Genomic DNA, 21,712 nt, shown 5'->3' on the forward strand with positions numbered 1-21,712 from the left:
TTTTAGTCCGATTGATTTTGGTTGAGTTTCTAGAGATTAGATTAGAGATTTTATAAAAAAAAAAAATTTACTGCCAAAAGAATATTTAAAATTGCCATTTTTCATGTCTGTGACTACACCTAACCTCCTAAGCCAGTATTCAAGTCAGTTAACAATTCCGTAGATCAAGACCTCCACTACTATAAGGTCTTATAAAATATCTATGTTGATACACAGATAAAATGTCAGACTACAGAACTTGTCAAACAAATTTTTGAACCCCCACAGTCAAGAAGACTTATTGTAGAAAACATCGATCAAATAATGAAAATCGTCGAGTCCGACCGTCCTGCAAGCAATTTGCGATAGTTCGGAACTAAATCGTCACTCGATTATCCAGGAGACTGGATACAAAAGGAATTACCACGAATCGGCGCCACATGATGTAACGCAAAAAATCGCATGAACTAAATTGTTACCTTCTAATTGATAACACAAACTCTCCGACATGCACTGCTAGACTTGTGATAAACATCGCATAAACGTATAGTCAATTACCCTAGCAGAAGCTAAAAAAAGATTGACTATCGAGGTCGTCAACACCTTCTGAAACCTCGGAAACATTATAAAAACTGATTACTCCTAGATAGTTGCGGATGCTACTAAATAGGTTCAATCTTCAGTCGCTGTGATACATACATATACATATGTAAAGTATTTTCTCTATCGATGAATCTCCATAAGCACAAAAAATGTTCTCTGGATGCGTGAAGTCGACGCTGGTGTGTGGAAGCGAAACACGGCTGGTCTCGAACCCCATCACTCAAAGACTCCAAGTAGTTATCAACAAGTACAGAATAATCTGACCCAAAACTGTATTAAAACACACAAAAAAAAAAACTATTAAAAAACATATCAAAAAATTTAATAATCTAAACATTTCAAACATTAAAATATCAATAAAAAATTCTAAAATAATTAATCTTAAAACATCAAATAATGAAATTATGACTAATTCAAGACACCTAAGAATAAAATCAGCACTTAAGTTCGCATTATACAGTTCACACTTTAAATATAGCCCCAATTTCCTTATTCATGACAAAAAAAATGTATGCCGTTTGGCAATATCGCTGCTACTACAGTTCAGCGCACAACTATTTGCAACGAAATATATTAAATTATGTAATAGCACACCCACAAAAAAAAAAAATATATATATATAAAAAAGCATAAGTAATCTGCAACCTGCTCGTGCAAAAATTCCTAGTATCGGAAAAATGAGATCGCAGCCGCAAGGCAACAACAAACAAGCTACTTCCATGCTTCATTACAATACACAAAGTGTGAACATATATACTCGTATACAATATAACCAGCTGACACACTAACAGATATATCATACAAAAATACATGTGCTTATATTTTTCGTGGTATTTCCTGACTCCCACAAACTCATGGCTGATTGTTGCAGCATGCCACTGTTGCTCTTGCTGCTGCTGCTTAAGGCAAGCTACTGCTGTTGCCAGCCAGAAAGTTTCATGCTATGATATGCTATGCTATGCTATGTTATGCGGTAATTTGCCAATAAATATTCGTTTAATATTTAAATATTTATGTTTATTGCTTGTGTTGCTTTTGATATTGTTGCCCCTGTGTACAGCAGCTGCTGCGACTGACCGTCGCTGCTTTCTTGTTGTTGCAGCGGCATCCAATTGGGTTCGCAATCAATTTAAGAATTTCAATTTTCGTTGCAATTTTGCTCTCCACCAACAATTTCCCAGATAACTGTTACTTGCAGGCAGGCTCCACTTCGTAATAATTTGCATGCAAGACTTCAAGCGGAAATTGTAAAAATTAAATGTTATCTTATCTCGTCGTGTTCACTTATTTATGGTTATTACAACAAAATTCGTAGTTAAATTTAGACTAAAGCAAAAAGTGCAAATTGTTGCCCTTTGCAGGAAAACATAATTTTGTCATGGAGTAGTTAAATTAAAGTTAAGTTGAAAAAGTAAGGACGGGTTAATTTCTGGTGAAACCGAACATTTCATATACTTGCAAGGATCAAGACCAGGGAAATATCTTCAGGTATTGGCAAGTTTTAAAAAATGTTATGAATAAACTTAACACGCATTAGTCGCCAAAATAATATATTGAGTTGATGTGGAAAACTCTACTAAATTTAATATAAAATATTTAGTTGATGTGGAAAACGTCAATCATAGGATCGGTTTTCATTACATTAGGCATATAAGGTTAAGATCAAAGGTCGACTAAATCTACTCCATTAATATTCAACGCTTATTCTCTCACTTAATTTTTTTAGAAACCTTTTTTATTTAATTCCATTAAAATATAACACATTTTGACCAACCTAAACGCCTTATAGTCAGCTGCAAAGTTGCATTATCCGTTGACATTGCTCAGGTATAATCGACAACTTATTTTCAAGCCATTTTATAACCCACACACTGACCGACATATTTGGCTTAAGGTTTGGTACAATATTATACTCTCAGTTCATTTTGCTAAGATATTTTACATATTGACCGATTTATACGGTATAAATCCAATAGAAAATTTGAAAATCATATATTGTTAACAGAAAAGCATTCTCTTTCAGTTTCATTGAGGTACCTCGACTATCATCGCCAATATATTGGCAGTAAAGCCAACCGATTTTACCCATTTTAGTCCCGAAGATGCTTCGTTACTAACACGCCCACTCAATTTTATTAAGATAACTTACGTATTGGCCGATATATACGGCATAAAGTCAAGCGGAAGAACGAAAAGCCTTCTGTTCGGTATATGGGGGCTAAGGGAAGCATTGCCCCGATTTCACCTATTTTTGACGTACAAAAATATCTATGAAGAAAATATTCACTTCGAATTTCAAAAATATATCTCACACATTTACCGATATTTTCGGTAAAAAGTCAACAGTGGGCACTATCCACATTTTCGGTATATGAGGGCTTGAACAGTTATCGTCCGATTTTGAAAATTTTTAGACTTAAGGTGGCATATCTTAAAGGCACTGTTTTATCCCGATATATTCTTTGGTGCTTGATTTATAAACTGGAAAGTGAAAGAATCAGATTTAATCTAAATTTCTGTTATATGGGAGTTGGACGTGATTTTAGTCCGATCCGTCGGGATATTACCCACCAAATTGAAAGTGGTGTAGTAGGTCCGGAGATATGTGATTTCACTTAAAGGTGGGCGCTGCCACGTCCATCGTCCAATTTTGACACCGGCTCCTATAAAGCGCACTTGTATCATCCTGTATGTAACATTTAATATCTCTGACGCATTTAGTTATTGATTTATCGCTCTTTAAGTAGTTTTTAATAAAACCGTTGTATGAGTTAGCGGGGTTATCATCCGATTTTACGTATTTTCACACTTGTCTTGGGGCTGTTAAAAGCATTTATCCGGTGCAAATTTGGGAATTAAAGCGTGAATAGTTTTTTAAATTAAAAATCTATGAGAAAGTATATGGTTTAGAAATCTTCTCATGTTTTTCGCACCGTCTTCATTATTTAATCAACCAACCACGCTGTTAAAACCTCTGGGGTGTGTCAATTAGAGAGATAGAGATATAAAGATAAAGAGATAGGATGCAAAGGTGGTTTGTACAAAAATATACCTCGTCTTGCGATAAATTCTGTTCAACGTTAACAATTCATACAGAAACCATTGTATATTCCAGCAGGACTCTGATTCAGAACATCAGGCAAAACCCCCACAGCAGTGGCTTAAAATCAATATTCTTGGTTCCATAGCTACAGATGAGTGGCGGTCTGAAAGTGAAAATCTTTGGTTTGAGCTGCCAATAGCTCAGTGCTGCAAATCAATTGCTTTATTGCGACCAAATATAAGTAAATTTCGACAGTTTGGTTCTGTGTTCTTCTAATATTTGAACAACTCGTATATTGTGTTCGATCCGCTATTCTCTAATGCTTGGTGAGGCTATATTATACTACTAAGATACAACAAAAAATTATACTACTGTGATTCCTTAAATCCAACAAAAAAAATGTATGTCTTTACTACTGCGCAGTTGAGATGCTGTGAGAAAAATTTCAAAAATTAGATTACCAACTACCTTTCGATTGTGAGCTGCGCGCAGTAAGCGTACAATGCAAAGTTTTGCTTAATTTAAATTTCCAGCTCAAGCGTCGCTGCTGAAAATCTCGCACTATATTATCTACTTCAAAGCATTTCACGCACAAAACCATTTGCTTTTATTCACACACACATACACCCAGAACCATTCGCCCGAACCTTGGCAGGGCGACTATATCGCAAATATGCAAATTGCGTAAAATTCCGCTAAACGCTTGCATCTTCATTGAATAGGTATTCCGCATTCTACCCGCTTCCCCGCAAACGCTATTTGGCGCTGGCACTTTTTACGCTTATTGCTTGCGACGCCACGCCGACGCACTTAATTCCAATACTTATGCGCTGATTAATAAAACAAATTACATTTCGTAATGCTTAAATGCTTGCGGCTTATGCGACGACGCTGGTGTGAAGAGGCTATGGAAAACGAAGCGGAGGGGAAGAGTTGAAGAATGAGGTTGTGGATTCCGAGTGTCGATAATATGCTTTAGAGCTGATTAAAGTTCGACACACACATCTATATATACAAGTAGATATATAGTGAGTGCTGAGATAAGCCTTGTGATGACGGTGAGTTATTCAAATACTTCTGCTTTCGTTGTCGTCCGTTAATTTCGGTAACACCTACCGCCGTTAGACCGCTAGCCTTACTTGTACTAGCGCTTACTGCTTAGGTGGCAGAAAATTGGTGGAAAATGTGAAACGGAAGCAGCATTTAGTTAAGTTTTAAGTTATTCAGGTTAAACTCTTCTACTTATCGCGCACGGAACGGAAATTTTGTTAGACTTCTCAGGCCATAATTTGAAAAATTCCGTTGCGGCAGTGTGTCGCAGAATGAGTTCGCTGATTTTCCAAAAATGAATTTAAAGTCATTCCTGAAACAAAAGCACAAAAGCACAAAAACTCATCCATCGTTGAACTTTGAACTCCGGTGGCATGTTCTCGGCTTGGGCCGTTGCGGAGCTTTTTTGGTTCACTGCACACGAAATTTAAACTTTGGCGCGTTAATGAGATTTTTTGTAATGTAATTTTTTCATTTGTTGTTGTTGTGCTGCTGCTACCAACGTCGTCCGCGGTCTAACTGATTGCCGGTGCGCATTGTGGCATTATTTACCGTTGCCTCAATTAAGTTTTTAGCACCATGACAGGTGGGTGGGTCGAAAGCTGTGTGGGTGTGGCAAATCACTGAGGCAGGCGTCGCTTTTTGCCGGTGTAAAACTCGGTGAAAAAAGTAAATGAGGCCATTGGGACGACATACACACTACTTACTATGACGACACTCTCGTGAGGGTAAGTGTGTGTGGCTGAGTGAGTATTTGAGAGCGGCGAAGTCATCGCTGGTATTCGGGTATCGTGTGAGCGTTGAGCGAGTTAATCGGCTCTTATTGACCGTTGCTGCTGCTGCTTGGCGAAGCAGATCAAATGATATGGCGCAAATGGAAATTCCATTTAAAGCGGCAAATGTTCAAACACGAGCAAATATGCATACAATTTTTTTTTTTTTTTTACCATTTCGCAGATTTTTTTTACTTAGCTTTAAATTCTTTCATATTTTGTTACCACTTTTGCGGTTTTCCATTTGTGTTTTTTTCACTTCAACATTCGTAAATTGAAATGCATGCTGATTAGACTCCACTTTGAGCATTGCGTAATGTTAATGAAGGCGGCGAAGAACCGTAGTTAGGGAAAAAGTGCAAAACGTCGACATAATCTGTATCTGTGGCAGGTGTGCGCGGTACATAAGCACCAAATCCAGCCCCAAGACTATAACAAACCGCAAGCAGCCGAAATCGCATTACTGTACTAAGCAAAGGCGCGTACTGATTGTGAAATTAGCGCGAAATAACGCTTTCAGTTCCTATGTAGGTTGCTACATGCAAAATGCAACAGCGGCAAATTCGTAGAAATACCAACAATACCACAGAATGATTTTATTGCATGTCCTACATTTGGTTCTAAATTCCCTAGATATTGGTAGAATAACGGCCGCAACTGAAAGAGCGTGGCAAGCGATCGAAGTGGTTTAAGTATGCAGATAAGCGATTGTGGTATGTAGTATGTAATTGTATGCCTTTTCCAATTACTCGAAGTATCGGTGATTTTATTACGCGTGGCACGTTGCATGTACCTCGGTTTAATTACCTTAGTTCTTGTGTGTGCTGTGAACGCGTAGTCTATTCTTCAAATACGATTTCTTGTTTACACCTAATCGCGTGTATTTTTTGTTGCCTTTCAGACGGGTGTTCACTAATTCATTGTTTTTTTATTGTTGTTGCCTCTCCTTGACTGCCGCTCGTTTCAGAATCCAAACGCTTTGCCGATTAACAATTTCTACGGTAAAGCGTAGGAATTCTAAAATGAGTTGCCAGGATTCTTCGAATTCCTTTTATACATCTCACCATTACACACCACACCGAGTGGCACGAAACATAACCGGTTATGTGTTAATTAAAATTTTTAAAAGTGGAATTTTTTAATTAAACTGAAAGCTGTTTACATTGATATTAGAAAGATTTAGCTTTGTAAGGAGCTTTTCGTTAGGTGGCGCTGTTATCGATTTACCTTAAAACCCGAAATATCTTTGGTTTTCGATAAATTCATATATTATACGAGATTTGCTAAGTTAATGTTGAAAATACAAACAAATACTTTTGTGGTTAGCACCTTAGTGATTACAAAAGTTCTAGTTCAAATTTTCGGTTATTTCATACTATCATAGCATTATAAAAATGGCAGACTAGATAATATAAGCCCCATAAAATACACTACTGTGTATATATTTATCAATAAGTAAAGTGGTTTTTATAGTTTGAAGAAAAATTTAGCTTAGGAAATACGGATTTAAAATGAATCTTGGTTTGCTGAATAATACTTGTAGTTCTGAAATTCATTCACAGTAGATCTAATCACGTCTCCGTCCTGTCATTTTGAACGAGTTTTCTTTATGAATAATTCACAATCATATTTAGTATTTAAATTAACATATAATATAGATCCCATAAACATTCGAGCTCGATATATTTTTATTAAAATCTAACTAAATAACACACATATCTACATAATTAATTATATTAGCGTTGGGGAATGTATATACCGATATCCATAATTTTTTTACCGAATGACATACTGATTGAGATACATTCAACTGAGTTATACCATATACACATAAATTCAACCAAAAGGATGAAAATTTAAATACTTCAAATACGAGGAAAAATGGGAATTTTAAAATTTCGCGTGCTTAGAGTGGCTTTTTCCTATTTCCAAAAATAAAGAGAATCCTAAAAAGACAAGATAGATCGCGGAAAGAGCTAAAGGCTATCCCAAAACAGTTTGAGAAGTGTATCGACGATTGGAAGAAACCGCTGGCATAACTACATAATATCGAATGGGGATGAATTTGAAGGCGACAGCATTAATGTAGCGAGTAAATACAATTTTTTTTAAAAACGAAAATTCCCTTTATTTTTTTAAAACACCTCTTATGAAGGGAAAGTCACTGGATATGCGGACACTTTAATACTAGACCGGTTTAGGTCGGTTTAATTTATATTCAGGTATTTGTTATGAAAACAACAATAAAATATCGCACTTATTGACCTAAATAAAGGGTTTAAAGACAACTGGTTGGCGAACATTGGCCCGATTTTATACCTTTTATACTCTTGCAACATGTTGCTACGGAGTATATTCGCTTTGTTCACCAAACAGTTATTTGTATCACCTAAAAGTTGTCGAGACAGATATCGAATAATAGGTATATACCTATATAAATGATCAGGATGACGAAATGAGTTAAACTCCGAGTGACTGTCTGTCCGTCCGTACAGACGCAGTAATTACATGTTTCGTAGTTTTCAAAATACATAACCGATATATGGGAATTGTGCGTGGTTAACATCCGCTTGCGTTTACTTTTACAAATTATGGGAGGATGCTAAAAAAATTTGTTCTCAGAATGTTTGGCTGATTTAGCTTCTGCAGTTTATCAGATATTTATTTTAAGCCCAGTTTTTAAAAACATTTAAACCACAGATGCGTTTCCATACTTCAATGCGTAGTTCCAAGTTACAGTTTTGTATTTTTAATTGTATATTTGTCGGTTAGATAAGAATTGTATAGGTTTTTGGTTAATGGCGTGGCAGTAGGCCGATACCGCCCATATGCAATAGCGACCTTCCTGGGTGCCAAGGAACATGTGTACCAAGTTCTATCAAGCTGTCTTAATTTTTATTCAAGTTACAGCTTGCGCAGGCGGACGGCCGGACGGACAGGCACTCATTCTGATCATTTATGTAAATATAACTCTATATTTATCTTCAAAATAGTGTTAGATGTATCAAACAACCGTTAGGTGAACGAAAAATATTATACTCTCTGGCAACAATAACGAAAGTATAGTAGTATTGAAAACTATCACTTTGACACTAAATGGCTGCCTAGGCGTGATATCAACCTGATATTGCATGCAAGCTTACTGTTCCGAATGCTAGACTGGCCCAACACATAAATCTCTTTTGTGTCAGTTCTGCGAATCAAATGCCGTAACGATATTATCATTAGGCTTAAAACAGAATACGCTTCTGGGAACAGCAAAACAAAAATCGGATGCGTTTTGGTGAAATTGAGATAATATATTACATACTTCTACCACAAGTATATACTAATAAAACACGCTTGTAAAATGTGTAAAGGTTGAGATAGGTGTGAAATAAGTGGAAAACTGCAGTACAGCATTATTATAAAGGTTGCAAAGGTGACAATGCTGACATTATTGACAACGTTGAAATGTCAGTTCCCCGTCGTTGGCAAACAATGTCACTGCAACAATACATACAGCTGTGAAAACAACAACAATTTAAGACAACACACCCACATAAGACACGCTGACAAAATCGGCTCACAAACTATTGTGGACCCCAACTGCTGCCCACATCTCAGGTTGCTCGTTCTGTGCCACAGCACAATCGCACAGCAATAACATCGAACAAGCTGCTGTCGTCGATCGCCACCAATGACGGCAATGACATTCGATAATAATAATAGCAACTGTTGCAAGCGCACACCCACACACCTACACATATGCATCTACATGTGGACATTGCTTGTGTGCGCAGTCAAGCGCATATTGACGTCCTAGGACGCACCTCTCAACGGACAATTACTCCATGGATGAGTCGAAGGGGAGGCGGGGACTGCTGACTGTTAACTGCTGACTACCTTGCTGCTTGTTGATGTCGCTGATGACAGCGTCAGTGCCAACAACGCGACAGTTACACAAGTCAATGGCGAAAACAACAATAGCAATCATGTGATAACTACAACAACAATGTAATAAGTCGTGTAGAAATGTCACATGAGCTCTGAGCTGCAAATGTGTGTAGAAAGCGAAGGAAAATGTAGCAAATCACAGAATTGGCAGCAGCGCTAATGACATTGTCAGCTTGTGTTATCTTGCTGTTGGTAGTCTCTGTCACTTTTGTAATACATATTACCCCTGAAACAAATATATGTGGTACGTAGTACCCCCGAGAGTTGGCTGCATAATATACTAAACTGCATGTCAATAGCCGAGTACGCATTTTTTGAAATATCGGTTTAGGAATTTTAATATCAAAAGATGCAACTTAATTCCCAAACATCGAACTTTTGAGCCTTGGAAGCCTTAGAAGATCCCAATTGCAAATTTAATAGCATCCGTATATCAACATTTGCCTTATGCATGGTAACTGGGTACACCTTACAGACAACTAAGTAGTTTATAATAATACTACTTTAAAACAGTGCTTTTCAAATGTACGGGTTGTTGTATACGAGTATCTATCAGTAGCCATAACCAATACCAAATCCCGTTTTAGTTATATATCAGTCATATATCAGTCGCCTTACACAATAGAGATGTAAGTGCAAAATTGTAAATCGCTTTCTATAAAGTTCATTAGTTTTCCAAGAACAACTATCAGTTCACAGCCAAACCGACTTCCTCAAATAATTTTGAATAATGCTGCCGATTTGGCAACTTTTGACTGAATAAAAAGCCGAGTTCGTTCCAGCTCTACTTTCGTTTTCGTACGGGACAAAATCCGACATACTCTCTCTATTTCTTCTCTACAACCGTGAGTCGGTCTGGGCTCAGAACACAAAACTTCGCCAGTAGCCTCTAACCTTTGCAAAGCCACGCTAGTTGTACATCCCAAATGCTCTTAGTTTTCCATTAGATGAGTGGGCGCCCTTTGCTTCCTTTGTCCGCCCGTGTGTCTCTAATCGAAAAAGCTTTTCGCTGAAGCATCGTGTTCCATGCGTACAACATGGCCTAACCAGCGTATTCATTAAATTTTTTATACGCTTAACTATATCCATGCCACCGTAGAGCTCATACAGTTCGTGGTTTTATCTTCTTCGTTACTCATCGCTCACGGATGCCTCAAAAGATCTTGCGCAGAAAAATTTCCCCAAATGCTTCAAGCGCTTTCTCAACTCTGTTTTTCATCGTGCATGTTTCTGCGCTATATAAAATGACGGAAATGAAAAGAGACTTTTAGAGCGTGATTTCTGTTCGTAGAGAGAGGGATCTGCTACTTAATCACTTACCGTTTCCAAAGTAGCACCTGCTGGTAAGAGTTAACTTACTTATTTTATTTATTCGGATACCTCTCTCTCTCTAATACCAATTTTCTTTTTTTTTAATTTCAAAGCAACTAACAAAATGACAGCTGTCATCGTTTCGACATTTCTCTGCTGTGTAACATCCGACGCTGCGAAATATAAGTTTTATTAGGGAAGGAGTTAACAAAATTATATTTAACACTAAAATCGATGTTTCTTCCCCAAAGAAAGAAGCAAAACGCTACTATCTATTGCTTGGCGAATCGAAAGGACTTAAAACTCCAATAATAAAAACTCAATATAAACAGTTAGATGATGCCTTTAAAACCAAGTGTTGTCAAAGATCACCAATTATTATTATCGCTTAAGGAATGATTAAAGAGCTCGTTCCCTTTTCCAACCTCTAACATTATGAAACGACTTGGGAAAGAATAGATAAACTAAACGGTATCAATTAAAACACGTTAATTAAAATTTCGCTATCCGTTTAGACTATATTGGCTGAAACTCTTCACCAAAGAACGGAACCAAAAATATTGTAAGAACATTCATTAATAATTTCCGATGAATTATCCATTACTTCAAAAGAATTTCTGTTTAGTCTTTCTGAAATCAGCAAAGCCCAGCAGCAATTAGTTTTTACCCTTATTTAAAGTCAAATATTTCTTCATGTATTCTCCACTTCTCCACAATAATTACTTATTTTATTTTATTTTAGTAACTTAGTCAATTGACATCAAGCGCATTTTTACAAAATTAAACTTCAAAGCGTTACAGCTGCCTGTCCACTTATGGCCACAACGATGAGTTTAAAATAAAAATGAATGCAGCAATTAGCCGCTTCTGCGCCCCAAAAACGCCAATTTCCCGCACCAACACACTAGCGTTAGGACCAGCACATAAACAACGGATAATCATAAGTAAAGTGAAATTATTTAAGAGAAGGATATTTATAAAAACCGTCTTGTCCTCACCCATTCCCTTGGTATTTTGTTACTAGAAATCTTCTTCTTCTTGACTACAAGCTTGACTGCAAGCGCTGGAGTAAGATAACGTTAGAGGTTAAGTGGCAGTGAGTGAAAGCGTGATTATTCGGTTCTCGCATTTTTTGCTGTTCTTTACTTTTATTTCGCTCATTTACTGCACAAATCCTTAAAACGTATTTTTCTCAATATATTTTTTTTATTTTACTCCTTTAACTCATTTAGCAAGTGTTTCGGTTTTTTCCCGGATTTGCCATAAATAATTGCCAGATATTTTTAATGTCATTAATAAACTTTACATCTTTACAGCCACCATGAGTGCCAGTCAAGTCAAGTAATGTATCTTTTTGTTGTTGTTAAGTGTTTATTTTTATTTGATTTGCTTCGTTTCTTCAGTTTCTGCTCTTTTTCGTAGAGCTGTGTTGCTTTAACCGACGATTTCTGTATTAAACATTGAAGAACAGGGTCAGCGTCCATTAGAATTATCCCAAAGCAAAAAAATCATTTTCATGAATAATATCGGGTAAGAAAATGTGAGAAAGGTGCTTAAGCTAAAAAACTCAACAGAACTATGGAAAATATTTCCGTGACCTGCAGACTAAATAATTCATTATACGATAGCACTGCCAATTATTAAGTAAATACCACGTTTATTTAGGTATTTTATCTAAACGATAGAGTATATAGAAAATCATAAAGTAGTTATTAAAATCCAATGACTTCTCTGAGCAAATGCGAACCCAGTATATTTTTGAAGCCACCGAAGCCAATAGTCGAAACAATGTTCAGTAGTAATATCGGACAAAATCGCTAAAGAACTGAAAAACCGCAAAGACTTCACCTCGATATTTTTAAGATTTATTAGGGTGATTTCATAATATTGGCTAGTCACCCGTTACTTGCTTCAGCAGCAGCCCCACTGAACAAACTTATTCCATCAATCAATCAGCTGTCCACGAAGTGGCATTAGTTCTCCACGGCTGTAGAGCTCGAAAAAGTCGTGGTCAAGTCAAGCAGCAAAAACGACAAGAACTCATATATTTGATTAGTCAGAAAATGTGAAAATTTTAAATGCGCCTCGGTTGCAGCAGCTCCTGCTGTTTTTGGGTATTTCTTTAAGTGGGTATAAGACTTGATTATAGAACATACCGCAGATACGTATGCCATCGCTATGCATCTTGTAAAACGAGAGAGCGTTAATTAAAGCTGTTAGGAAAGGGAAGGAACATAATTAATAATAGGTAACTGTTAAAAAGTTAAATAAAAACAAGTAAGAAAGGACTGAATTCGGACGAAACCGAACATTTTATACTCTTGAAACTTACAAGGATCAAAGCTGGCCAAATACCTTCAGGTATTGGAACAACTTTATATGAAAGGTTGCGAAAGAATTCAGCATTCATTATTTGACGAAATCGTGAATGGAATAAAATTTGTATCTTATTAACTTACACTTACACAAGGCACAATTTTTTAATTTCAATAAGATAACTAACATATTGGCCGGTATTTTCGATAAAAAGTACGCAATAGGAACTGGGGCCCATATATTCAGTATCTGTTATATTCATTGCGTGGTTGTAGGCCGATTTATGCTCATTTTTAAACTATAACATAAAACCTCCGGTATATTGTTATCTGCTGAATTTAGTTGAAATCGGTCGATCAGGTCTCGAGATATGGAGTTACACCTAGATGTGGGCGCCACGCCCATCATCCAATTTTGCTAGTGGCGCATATAGAGCCTTCTCCTATCATCGCGGGTGTAATAGTTTATATCTCTGGCGCATTTATTTATAGATGTATCGCCCTTTTAGTATGTTTTAACAAAATGTTATATGGGGAGTAGGTGAGGTTATCATCCGATTTCACCTATTTTCACATTGTCAATAGGGTTGTTGAAACCCACTTTTTCGCAAATGTCTTATTCTTGAGCCAAGTTATGGCAATTTATTGGTTTCGGCGTTTTGAGGGCGTGGCAATAGTCCGATTACGTCCATCTACAATACCAACCTTCTTATGATGTCAAGAAACATGTGTACGAAGTTTCATATCTTTTTGCTCAAGTTACAGTTTGCACAGACGGACGAACGGACAGGTGGACGGACAGATAGTCACCCAGATTTCAACTCGTCTTTCCATGCTGATCATTTATATAAACATAATCTTATATCTAACTCGATTTGTTTTAGATGATACAAACAACTGTTAGGTGAACAAAACTATTATGCTCTGTAGCAACATATTACAAGAGCATAATAAATGAGAGCTCCCACTCCCCACAAAAGACAACGAAAAAACGTGTTGTATTAGCAACATGGGATAAACTAAAGGAAGACAGCTGTACTTGAGTATGAGAACGCCATATTGTGGCGGGGTAACAGTGCAAATGGGTAAGAAGAAATTGAATTAAGCGTGTTCAGAGTAATGAGAAAGATTTCTTATATATTTATAACTTAAGTGATTTGAGGAAAAAAGTGGCACGACAGCTAGTCACATCGGTTTACAACAACACCACATACTATCGCTATCAAGTCCTCTGTTAGCAGGTCCTCACTGCAGCATGGCAGTTGATGTGAGATGTGAAAGTAGAGCCCCCTCGTGGTGTTGTCAGAGGAACGTCAATGTTGTTGTAAAATGCGAGTTGTCAACGTTGTAAGACGCGAAGGTGCAATGCACAATCAAGATACATAATGAATCAGACAAAAGCGAAAATCATGCTGAGGCTAAGTACCCGTGAATTGGATCAAAGACGGCCGAAGGTAGTAGAAGCAACGGAATTATAAGGAAAACTAAGACACAGCGACAACACAGCAGAAACGCAACTAAGATGTAATTAGTTGTGAAAGAAGCACTTTTAATTTTGCTTAAATATTCAAATTGACTTACTGTAACGTCATAAAAACCAATGAAACAAGTAAGGAAGAGCTAAGTTCGGATGTAACCGAACATTTTATACTCTCGCAAAGTCAAATGGTATACTCGTTTTAGATTTCTTTGTGGATCTTGCCGACTTGTTCTATGTTGACCGATATTTTCGGTAAAAAGTCAACCATAGGCACTGGGGTCCACATATTCAGTACCTAGGGGCTTGAACAGTTTTGGTTCAATTTAGATAATTTTTGGTCACAAGGTGGCATACCTTAAACGTATTTTTCACGCAAAGTTTTACGCCAACGAAATCATTGTTGCTTGATTTGCATAGTGGAAAGTGAAAAAATCAGATGGAATTTAAAATGATGTTATATGATGATTTTCGCACTATATAATAGAAATATGAGAAGAATATTATGTACCGAATTCGGTTGAAATCGGTTAAGCAGATCCCAAGATATGGGATTTCACCTAAAAATGGGCGGTGGCACGCCCACTATCTAATTTTGAACGTAATTCCTATAAAATCATCTTCTACCATCCCAGAGATAAAATTTAATGTCTCTGGCTTGTTTAGTACTTGATTTATCGCGATTTTAGTAGTTCCTAATGTGAGCCCGTACACCAAATAAGAGTATTGTAGCTTATTGTGGAGCTTAGTTATGGCAATTTATTTGTTTTTGATTAATGGCCTGCAATACCAACCGTCTTACGGTACCAAGAAACATGTGTACCAAATTTCATAAAGATATCTCAATTTTTACTCAAGTTACAGCTTGCACAGTCGGACGGACAGACGGAAGGACGGACGGAAGGACGGACGAACAGACAGGCACCCGGATTTCAACTCGTCTCTTCATCCTGATCATTTATATATATATAACCCTATACCTAACTCGCTTAGTTTTAGGTGATACAAACAACCGTTAGGTGAACAAAACTACGATATTATACTCTGTAGCAACAAGTTGCGATAGTTTAAAAAGAGGCGAAGCAAGAATAATTCGCTTGTAAAAATTTAAGGTTTAAATATAAAGAGAGTTCTTTGAATTTGAAAAAAAATTCCTGGTGACCACCCAATTAGAGCCGAGACCATCCAAATAGAGAGCAGAGCTTCTTCTGTCAAGTAGTTCCTATTATTCACACTTTAATTTATTAAGATATCTCGTGGCACCGTGACTGGAATAATATGGCAAATATTTTGTTGTTAATAAATTTTTGTGATGTGAATGCCCTTAATCACTTAGGTACCAATCCCAAGTCAAACAATGATCCTTAACAGTTTGTTGTTTCCAATCTATAATTATACCATAAACAGGGTATAACAAGTTTGTCAAGAAGTTTGTAACACAAAAACGTAAACGTCGGAGACCCTTTAAAATATACATATATATAAATGATCAACCTAACGCGCTGAGTTGATTTAGCCATGCCCGTCTATCTGTCTGTATATACGCGAACTAGTCCTAAAGTTTTACAGATATCGATCTGAATTTTTGCACACATCCTTTTTCCTCTAAGAAACTGTTCATTTGTCGGAACCGCCGATATCGGACCACTATAGCATATAGCTGCCATACAAACTGAACGATCGAAATAAAGTGTTTGTATGGAAAACATTTTTATTTGACGAGGTATCTTCACGAAATTAGAACGTAATCAAATTCTTGTAAAGAACCTTTGTATTTCTGAAGGGTATTATAACTTCGGTGTAACCGAAGTGAATAGTTTTACTTGTTTTGATCAAAACAAAATGTAATATACTGATTATTGATGCACGGTAAATTTGACGAAGTCTTATATAATCTTGGAGGAATTTTGAGAACGTAACCATTAGAGCTTTAAGGAAACAAGTCTCATGTCAAAAAGTAAACGGATTGTTGAAACACCCAACTTAAGTTAAGAGGTTTTTGTTTATACATAACTATTGATTATTCTTTTGTTTCAATTTAAATCATTTACATGTATATAATTTGGAGATTACCTTGGTAAAAAGTCTGAATGGGGAATAGAATAATCACAATTTTTAAACTGAATTGGTTTAACAGAAAAATAAGTTTATCTTTTTTCATAGTAAACTCCTTATTTTTAAATGGTGGCTATACACTAAATAAACACAAAATTGTCGAAAGATGTTGGTTTTATTTAAAACTATCCAAAAAGTAGGCTGGAATTTCGGCCAGAGTACGCTGCATGTTGTATTCGAGCTCCTCGAGAGTTGCTGGTTGAATGGAGTAAACTTTTGATTTCACATACCATTTATAATAATTTAGAGGTGTTAATCGCATGATCTTGGAATCGGGAAAAAAAAGTCGGTACATCGTGTTATTACGCTCGCCATTGATGGTAACGACATTTAATACCCCATTTTGAAAAAAATACCACAATCCGCACCAAACGGTCAATTTTTGGGGATGCAATTGCGTTTCCTGAACTATTCGAGAAATTGACTCATTCCAATGGGGACAATTTGGTTTATTGACGAAGCCATTAAGCCAGAAATAGGCTTCCTCTGAAAAGATGATTATCCTATGAAAATCGTCGTTGGCGAATCGTTCGAATTTGTGTAATGATCTTGAACACTTTACAAGGGTTGTACGAAATTGAAACAAGACATGATGAAATGGCAAACCTCTCAAAAGACACCGACCAAATTTTAAACAAGTCCGTAAACAAACATGACCACGAGCTGTCCAAATCACGTCATCACTATTAGTAGACGCTGTGTGTTCTAATCAGACTTTCAATAGGTCTTCATTTAAAGAAAAGGTAGTGGCCATTCCACACGCAGTGAAAAGTGTAAGAATGCAAAAGTACAGTCTCTCTGTTTAACTACGAAGTTAATGTTGTTGGTGGTTTAGAAAATTGAAGAAGAATACTTTTCTTTTACCTAAACATCAAAGCGGAAATTTAACACATTGCGGAGCATTTAAGAAAGCAAAAAACACTGCCTCATTAGATTCTTGTTACACATAATTATAACATAGAATTCCATAGACAGAACCTTAAAAACAGCTGATCTATCCCGTTTGACCATACGAATTCGAATTTCAGGAAATTTAATTAAAGCTAAAGGAGCAAAGTAACTAGCAAATTGAAAAAACCCTAAAAAGCTTCTCAAATACACAATTTGATTTAATTGTATTTTAAATAAATTACATTTAGCAATTTGTGCGACACTTGTACACCTGAAGTTTTTGCAATGATAAATTCGCTTTGACCACAACCTCTATAATCATCTAATAAGTTTGATGGCTCAAAAAGCCGGATTACGCCACAACACATGTAGCAACACTCACACTCAAAACTAAACATTCCCGCGCTGCTCCAAAGGTTTGAGTAATGAATTTTTAGGCTCAAACACATGCAATGCATACAAAACACCTAAATAAAAAAGGAAAACTTAATTTAAACTTCACAAAGTTCTCGTAATAAGCTTTAGCAGCAGACTTTTTAGCTTTTGCAATTTTTATCTCAATTTATTTTCGTCCAGTCAGACAATGCAATAAAGCGCTTTTGCTTTCTCTTTTTCATACTGGTGTGTATATGAGTGTGTGTTTTTGAGCAGAATAAAGTGAATTTGTCAGTTCAAGCAGTTGAGGCTTCTCCAACTGCCCGCACAACAATGCAGATCTGCTATTCACACCTCAACACAACCGATGCGCACTCTCCCGCACACTTTCACCCGAACACTCACAACATTTTCTACGGCAGTCAGCAGTTTTCGAAACCCACCTGCCCTCTGTCAGCGCAACAAAGCTCCTTTCAGTTTGTCAGTTCCCGGTTATAACTTTTTTGTTTTATATATTATATTTATTTATGTTTTGGAAAAATAAAAAATTGTTGCACGGAATTTCGCCGAAGCCTGTCTGCCAGATTGTTGAGTTCATTCATGAAGCTGTCGGCAGCACTTCTTTTGCATAATTTTTCCCAAGTTAATTGAACGCATGTTCTTGTGAGTGTATAGTTTTAAATGTCGAGTGTAAGGCTAGTGTTGTTTGGCTGATTACCAAATTAACAGATATAAATATTTAAATTTATAAAAAAAAGTCTCTGTTTAGAACTCTCTGTTTAGTCAAGATGACTCCTACGAGTAAGTCCTGAAGTTCCTATATGCCTAAAAACCCATCCATATAGGCCTTTTTATAACGCTTTTATTAGCATCACGTGTATGTTTATATGTTTTTATGTTTGTAACTTTGTTCTGTGCAAGCGATAACTTGAGCATAAATTTAGATATCTTGATGAAACTTACTACATAAGTTCCTCAGCACCAAAGAAAGATCGTTATTGCAGATAGTCGTAATCAGAGCACTGTCACGTCCACAAAACGCCATTAAACGCCTCGCCCCCTAATTGGTTTAATGTACATATCTTCCAACCCGCTGAAGCTTACTCAACCAAATTTGCTGGGAGGAACTTTTAGCACTTCTTCATACAAGTATAATGCGGAAATGGTTAAAACCAGATAATAACCACGCCCACTCGCCATATACGGGTATGTTGAAAACTACTCAAAGTGGCGATAACTCACTTAAAAAATGCGCCACAAGCACTAAATTTCACAAAAAAGATGGTAGGAAAGACTTTTATAAGAGGAGTCGTAATAATTAAACAATGGGCGTGACATCATCAATATCCTATCACACACTGTGAAAATGGATGAAACCGTAAAACGACTGTCAACGAAATTTATACTAAAATTATCCTCAAAAGGGATATATCTGACAATAGCTCAGCAAAGGTCCAAATTTTTTTGATGTAAAAAACGTCAACCACAGAATTTGAATTCATTATATAAGGTTGTCAAATATCTCCCTTCCGCTTTTTTGTCTTTTGAATTTCGCGGCTATGTACAAAGCGCTACAGAGCTCGTATCTGGCAACACTATACATAATTTGAAAGGTCTTGACATAACCTACAAAACAACGCTATGCATGATTAGTTTGGATATTGCGTTCAACAGTTATAGACGTGTAAACATGGAGTTCACTAACGCCGAAATTCGCGCTATTTTAAAGTTTTCCTTCGTTAAAGGCAAATCCGCTAGAGAAACGTTCCGTGAGATTAATGGTGTTTTGGGGGATGGTACTCTATCACTTCGAACCGCGGAGGAATGGTTTCGACGATTCAGAGCCGGTGAAAACGACACCATGGATAAGCCAGCCGGCGGAAGACCTGTGACGACAAATACCGATCAAATCATGGAATACATCGAGTTAGACCGGCATATGGCATCTCGTGACATCGCCCAGGAGATGGGAGCTAGTCACCAAACCATTTTGAACCATCTGCTGACAGTGATCGGATTTAGCTAAAATATGCGCCGTTTTGTTCGATGATCTGTTTCCATCTAGACGGCAACTTCATAATACCTTCCTCGTAGAAGCCCCCCTCCTTATTTGCGAAGAATTCGGACAGCCACTGGTGGTAATCACTTGGCGCTACGTCCGGGCTATATGGTGGATGCGATAAAACCTCCCATCCGAGCTCCCGTAGCTTTTGACGAGTCATCAACGAAGTGTGTGGTCTGGCGTTGTCCTGGTGGAACACTACACCCTTCCTGTTGGCCAATTCTGGACGCTTCTGGTCGATCGCCTGCTTCAAGCGGTCCAGTTGTTCGCAGTAGATGGTAGAATTAAGCGTCTGGCCATATGGGAGCAGCTCATAGTGGATGATTCCCTTCCAATCCCACCAAACACACAGCAAAACCTTCCTGGCCGTCAATCCCGGCTTGGCCACTGTTTGGGACGATTCACCGGCCTTCGACCACGACCGTTTTCGCTTGATATTGTCGTATGTGATCCATTTTTCGTCGCCAGTCACCATCCGCTTCAAGAATGGGACGAGTTCGTTCCGTTTCAGCAGCATATCGGTCCAGAAGGTTTTTTTGCGTCAAATTATGCGGCACCCAAACATCAAACTTTTTTTTGTATCCAGCCTTCTGCAGATGGTTCAAAATGGTTTGGTGACTAACTCCCATCTCCTGGGCGATGTCACGAGATGCCATATGCCGGTCTAACTCGATGTATTCCATGATTTGATCGGTATTTGTCGTCACAGGTCTTCCGCCGGCTGGCTTATCCATGGTGTCGTTTTCACCGGCTCTGAATCGTCGAAACCATTCCTCCGCGGTTCGAAGTGATAGAGTACCATCCCCCAAAACCCCATTAATCTCACGGAACGTTTCTCTAGCGGATTTGGCTTTAACGAAGGAAAACTTTAAAATAGCGCGAATTTCGGCGTTAGTGAACTCCATGTTTACACGTCTATAACTGTTGAACGCAATATCCAAACTAATCATGCATAGCGTTGTTTTGTAGGTTATGTCAAGACCTTTCAAATTATGTATAGTGTTGCCAGATATGAGCTCTGTAGCGCTTTGTACATAGCCGCGAAATTCAAAAGACAAAAAAGCGGAAGGGAAATAACGGCCAACCTATATATACTATATGAGTAAAATTTGCGGGCGTTTCAAAATCTAAACATCAGTTATACGGCGGGGCCACGCCCATTTTTAAAAATTTCTCTTTGCTACTGAAATCATATTATAAGGCATTTTTCTCAAAAATACCTTTTTTCAATTCGCGGCAGTGTTTCCTCGAGGACAAATTATCCGATCACTTTAAAATTTTTTTGGACGTTCTGTATTTAGTTCTCCATACAAAATCTGATTAAAAATCGAATGTTGGCAGGCCAAAAACGGCAAACTTTTGGTTGAAATCATAATAAAAAAAACGTAGCAATTTTTACAATTTTTGAATTTTTTTGGACCGTACTGTGTGTTTTTAAAATAAATATACATATATCTTAATAATTTGAGAACAAATTGATTGCTTGAATTTTTAAAATCCACTAAAAGCGAAATTTTTAGGCTATACATTATTAACAATACTATAGGAAAAGATAATACCAGACACCGAAACCTTGAAAATATTTATAAGAAACTTCTAGTGATTTTATTACTACATTATTTTACTATAATTGGTATGCTCATATTGATAGCTAAATTCCAAAAACAATGGAAAAAGAAACAAGTATTATTTTTTTAAAGATGCCAAACTTACCACTACCGAAATATTCCTATTAAAATTAAATAATACAATAAATTTAAAATATATTCAAATTAAAGAATT

At 37.0% G+C, this 21,712-nt stretch overlaps 1 protein-coding gene across 12 annotated transcripts in view; it reads right to left on the reverse strand.

Annotated features, from left to right (window-relative positions):
* Positions 1-21,712, reverse strand: part of mmd (disintegrin and metalloproteinase domain-containing protein mind-meld) — a 509,673-nt gene that overhangs the window by 381,062 nt on the left and 106,899 nt on the right. The window lies entirely within an intron of this gene.

This window comes from Bactrocera oleae, chromosome 5 (genome assembly GCF_042242935.1).
Source record: "Bactrocera oleae isolate idBacOlea1 chromosome 5, idBacOlea1, whole genome shotgun sequence".
Lineage (NCBI taxonomy): Eukaryota > Metazoa > Arthropoda > Insecta > Diptera > Tephritidae > Bactrocera > Bactrocera oleae.